Here is a 6,000-nt window from a genome sequence, read left to right on the forward strand (position 1 = left end):
TATCATGGTTTAAAATGGCATATTTTCTCTCCATCTACAAACCAACAGTGCAGCATTTTTCTATTTCTTTTGTGCTGTGACATTTTTATCCTTAAAAAAAGCTGTTATTGTTGTGTTAATGATGAAAGGAGTACGTGGAACAGTTGCTATTTTCCAAAATGAGTAATTTTATTTTTGATAGATTAGACATACAGTTAGATGACAATGGCATTCTTCTGTACAATCACTTAAGAAATATACTTATAAATAATTTTTAGGTAGTACATAAAATTTGTTCATAAATACTATTTCCTTTTCAGGGAAATCAGTTTGCATCTTCTGTAGTCGTATGACAACACAACATGCTGAGTCAGTGAAGGCAACTTGCTCTCTATGAACCACTGAATGTGTTTATGATGGACTTTGTCAAAACACTCGAGATATAAAACCAAAACATCTCAACCTAGCTCTGGTGGCTGGCTGCAACACAGTTCATATATCCAACCCCCTCCACACTATCCAATGAGGCTAAACTTACAGTAAGCATCCAGTGAATTTCTGGTGAATTAGATTTTGCTCTTTTTAGGTAGAGTTAATCAGGTAGACTTCTGATGAAATTGGCTGTTCAGAGCATGCCATGTTCCCCGTCTATACTGCGTACACTCTACCTCCAAACTGCATCACACAGGCAAGATGGCAGCTCTTATGACCATCAGGTTTTGGTTTCATTTTGACACAGTGGGAGGAAGGTGTGTAGTGTCCATCTTCTATTCAGTTCATGGTTTAACCAGCTCATGCTAGGGAATAACATGATTCTCATTTTCATGTGAAAACATACTAATGATGACACAATTATGAATATAAAATTCCATTTCTGCAGTTAGATTCTCTTAAATCCTTTCACATCTTTAAGTACATGTTGCTGATAATATGTATGCAGTCTACTCTTAAGATACTTTAAGGACATTACTTGTAACTAATGCTGTCTGATATTTCTACTTTTACTGAAGTGAGGAATGGGAGTAGCCTACTTCTTCCACCCCTGTTGAAAACATATGACCAATCACATCATGTCCAGCCTTTCAGAAAATAGCCGTTACTGATGACTTCATTCACCAACGACCAGTATGACCGTTGCTTTAACGTTGTGTATAACACCGGTTGTCATAGTGCAACATTATTTCTGTCTGTCCTCAAATGAGCAGCACCCAGCAGCACTGCATCATCTACGTCACTGGCTGTCAAACTGACGCATGTTGCATGCAGCATGGCAGAAACCTCAGAGGACGATTATAACAGTGGTAACATGCACAAACCAAACATGATCGCAGAGAATACACACCACTCCTTTTTGACATTGGATAAACACAGTGTACTGGATCTGTACCTCTAAACAATCACTCAGCATCACTTCAAAGTGACCTGTCAGATACCGGCCCGCCCACCTTGCTATCAGGATCACGACATACACAAAGTTATGTTAATGACAAAACAATGCAGCCGGTGTGTTTACCTGTAGCGGCAGGTGCGGTGGGATTCCCGTGCACCTGCTGGGCATAAACCGCTCAGGTTATGTTTTTCCTCCCTTCTCAGAGGGCTAAGTGACGTTAAGCTAGGCTGATCGGCAAACAAAACGTAAGGCTAAGCTAAACCGTCCAGCCCCGGCCAACCGTCGCCTGTAAACGGTGTAGAAGTGATCGGTTAAAGCCACATCAAACGAAATTTCCCAGAAGCGACGCAGGCTGCCGTTACCGCAGCCAACGGTTGTTTTGACTTTCAGGAAAAGTTGTGACGTCACCCAGAGAAACGGCAACCCTCTCCTCTCCGTCACGCGCACACACGGGCACGCTCTCTCTCTCTCTCTCTCTCTCTCTCTGTCTGTGTGTCTGTGTGTCTGTCTGTCTGTCTCTCCCTCTGTCTCTCTCCGACAGAGACCGTCTCTGTCTCACATACACACAGACGCCATTCCGTCTCACCTCGTCCTCCCGTTTTAACCGTTTCAGCCCAGCCTCCGGTTATCCTCCACTGTTGAGCTCCCTCATCATCCCATTCCAACATCCCGTGAGTCCCTGCTGGCTAAGAAGCCAACCATCGCGAGAGTTTGGAGGCTGATATCCGAGAGAGTCCTGCGGGGAAAAGAAGACCTTCACTGTCAGTGGAGTGGACTTACCTGTGGAAAACATCCACTGTGAACACGGGTGAATGACAGTCATAGAGATAGTATTATTTCTTTTACCTTCACTTAAATAAGTAAACATCAAGCAATGTGGACTTGTAAAGTCTATGTTATATGTTGAAACAATGAGTTTCCCAGTGAGTAAAAAAGCCAGACACCATTTTATCAGAGAACAGGTTGATGTCTAACTGTAATAGAGAGCATCTTTGGTTTTAACATTACTGAGTGGTACAAACCCTTAACTATGGTAAATCGAAAGAAGCTGATCAGGCAGGGACATAGAAGACCATGAACAAAAAACATTAGATGATCTTTGCAGTACAGCCATATAAAAGAAAACAATGTCAGTTATCAGTGACAGCACACAGTGCATCCCTTCTACAATGAGTTTGAGATGCTCCTATCAGGAGTCAGGACACTACAGAACGTCTCTTGTAAAGAAAATGCTTTTCAGGGCCCATTTATCCTGAATGCAATTAATGGAGTCAACACACTTCAGCAGATTCAGTATTGTTTTGAAATTCTACATTATTACGCTGGACTGGAGAGGCCAAAGGCAACCTTCAACTTGGATAGACAATAATTTCTATTCTATTCTATTCTATTCTATTCTATTCTATTCTATTCTATTCTATTTATTGAAGTTAGCTGCCATATTGTGCAGTTCTACCATTATACAATGACAATAGCACACTACTTCCCTGTATTTGTCCCATGTCCCACATATTGAGACAATGTCTTACATTTCAATTTAAATGAGTTGATGCAGGTTATAGTAAGCTTAATCCACGTGTATCACCAGTGAGATGTAAACGTATTTCAACTGCCCAAGATTTATAATAATCAACACTTATCAAGCTCTTTCTCAACAATGTTTTATGCATATTTACATTCATGGGATGTAAAATTAATCAACTATTGCATTACATAAGCTCAGTTTAAAGTGGATTTTCAACATTTACTAGATGTAGTATATCATGAGAGTATGAGACCTGTTAGTCCATACACCTACTTTTCCACCTCGCCTCTATATGGAAAAATTAAATCAAGATGTTTTTACAGTCTTCTCAGGGTTTTTTTTATGTGCAAATAAAACAGGTGGATGGAAACCTTATCTCATAAGACCATGAGAACTGTGAGAATTGTCCCCATGGGTTTATGTAACTCCGAAGTTGGAAAAGTTGCAGTCAAAGAACATCTCTCACATGCTGAAGGCCTAACCTATAACCTGCCTAGTAATCTGTGTGTTTATTTAGTGAGGCAGACATGATTTTAAAACTTCAGTCTAATTCTCAGCATGCATGACATGTCCTATTCTGTCCCATATAAACATACTCTTTACCCCACATTTAGACCCCTTCTTAGACCTGATTTTAATCCACATAATAAACAATCTTCTCTTGCCTTTGTGTTTTAATGTGTTCTCCTTAACCTCTTTTTTGATCTGATCTATGTCCTCTAGAGAAAATATAAAATTGACAAATTTTAAGTGTTGGCAAAACATGATATTGTGGCAACACAGTCTTTTTTTTGCTAAAAAATCTTGCTATAGTGTCAGCAGGTTATTTATTTATATTGTTTGAAGTTGAGTTTTGTGTTGTTGGCTGCTATTCCAGATGGTAAAAGAGTTATCTTGTCAACCTCCTTAAATAGACAAATTATTCTCACTATTCCCATTATTCTCATTATTATCACTTTTCTCATTTTCTTTGGCTTATGAGGAGCCACATGTAGATGCTTTACTTTTCTGAATGTGAATCTTCCATTTTGTTCTTTAAATATTCATCAGATTCTCATACCTGTGATGTGAGTCCTCAGGGGTATTTGCACATCAGAGTTGAAGATTGTTGTAGTTATGGATGTGAGTACACTGCAGGGACTACATTTACACCGGCTCAGGATCTGTACACAGCGTGAGCTGGACTACATCCAAATGTAGTCAGGCAGATGCTGTCAAATGCAATAATGTGTTTCCTCATCTGGATAACTTATGTGGATACAGATTGTGTTTCAACGCCAGGTGTAAATTGTACCTTAGTTTGTCACTTTGACTATCATCATAACATGTTTTTAGCTTGTCCAGTTTTTCTTTGCTTAGAGGGCGGACATTGAAAATACATTTGCACCTTCTCTACCATGGAGGAATGTACAGTGCAGGCCTTTTACTCATCAGTGGGTAATTGTTATACCTTGTGTGACTGAATCAGTCTTAAAAATGCAGTTTGTGATGCAGAAAATCTTTTAGTGTTTTATCATTATTGTTGTGTTTCTTTCCTCTATTATTTGATCAAACATTTGGGGTTTTTGAGCAGCTGAGTAGACAGGTTTATGTGAGTAGGTTCAGCCTCTGGTATTATTCCATTGCATTGTCTTAATTACTGTTGACAGCCGGAAGGATCAGACAGCTGTGTAGCATAAGACTGAAATGATTACTCAACAGCTGATCAGCCTGGTGTAAACCAAAATGTTCAGTGGCCATTTTTGGCTCAGACTGTTGGGACAATGCATTACTGAAATTGCTGAGATGCTTGTTGCAGGGTCAGCTGGCACATTACAAGACTTCAATAATATAAAAGTCGAGGGTGATGAGATTGTGGCTTTGTAGATTCTAAGTTTGGAGATTAAAAAGGGTTATAAGGATTGGAAATCATCTGATTCTTTCATCACATAAAGGTGCAGTCATTTGCGCACATTGTTTTCAGATGCATAATGTGATTACAGTTTTTGTTTTTTCACTTAATCACAAACATGCACTTGTATAGTATTATGTTACTAAATGACAAAATGTAATTGTAATTAGTTAGTGAGAAAATACATAGTTACATTACAGGTACTATTCAAAAATGTGATGTCATCCAAATTAATTTTAATATTCATATTAATTCAAAAAACATGTATTTTAATGTGTATGTATGTGTAGAAGATTACATTAATTTTGTTGCTATAATTCTTTTTGCTGTGCAGGAAGGCCTTCATTTGGTTTATTTAGCTAATAGACGATGACATCCAAAAGCCTCTCATAATATAAAATATTTAACAACTTTTCAATCGCTAATGCCATCAATACATTTAAATTCAGATAAAATTCAGTTTCTCAACTTTTCAGCGACACCAAATGTGACCCATTTGGATGATCAGAAGCTTCATAATGACCGTGGAAACACCATCATCTTCTACAAAATTGATTCACCAGTAAAACCCACATAGTTTGACAAATGGCAGTAGTTGTAGACACTTGCTTCATGTCCAGCTAATGACATATTTTGCTTAAAAAGTCACTTGCTCTCCTGTTTTCTCTGTTTTGATATAATAATAACCTTTGGAGTTACTGTGAGCTTTTAGGAAAATCTACATGATCAGTAAATGAAATATAGAGAAAGGCCTGATTTCCAGAGGTGTAGTCCAGGGTATATGGGAGTATACGGAGTATACCCACTTATTTTTCAGTCAGCATTGGGTACACCCACTTCTAAATCCCCCTAATATGCACCATTCAGTAGTATCTGAGCCAAATTGCCCATTTTTTCCCCCTAGGATGAAGCGATGACCCACCCTACTCTGCCTCTAATTAGCTAGTACTTGGTACCTTCACTGATTATTGGTGAACTTTAGGCATGAGGACTGATGAGCCAATCAGAGGCAGAGTGGGGCGGGTCATGTAAATATTGCTAACTAGCACTGACCACCTCTGGAATGTGATTGGACAACTCAGGTGCCAGTGTCACCCCAGTTGATTGACAGGTCACTGCACGTCACGTTGAAAGATGCGCAATTATTGGAAATGCAAATGAGAAAGGCAGAATAAACATATTTCAAGTGAGTGACACATATTGAGAGACTCTACT

At 38.8% G+C, this 6,000-nt stretch overlaps 1 protein-coding gene across 3 annotated transcripts in view; it reads right to left on the bottom strand.

The window, feature by feature from the left end:
• Positions 1–2,061, bottom strand: part of akt3a (v-akt murine thymoma viral oncogene homolog 3a) — a 65,693-nt gene extending 63,632 nt beyond the window's left edge. Inside the window, exon 1 of one of the 3 annotated variants that reach the window (XM_030156330.1) lies at positions 1,956–2,061. The gene's annotated coding sequence lies outside the window, so the exon portion shown is untranslated. Of the gene's footprint in view, positions 1–1,492; positions 1,836–1,955 lie in introns of those variants that run through there. The other 2 variants (XM_030156329.1, XM_030156331.1) reach the window with 2 other exon arrangements.
• Positions 2,062–6,000: the final 3,939 nt, after the last annotated feature.

This window comes from Sphaeramia orbicularis, chromosome 15 (genome assembly GCF_902148855.1).
Source record: "Sphaeramia orbicularis chromosome 15, fSphaOr1.1, whole genome shotgun sequence".
Lineage (NCBI taxonomy): Eukaryota > Metazoa > Chordata > Actinopteri > Kurtiformes > Apogonidae > Sphaeramia > Sphaeramia orbicularis.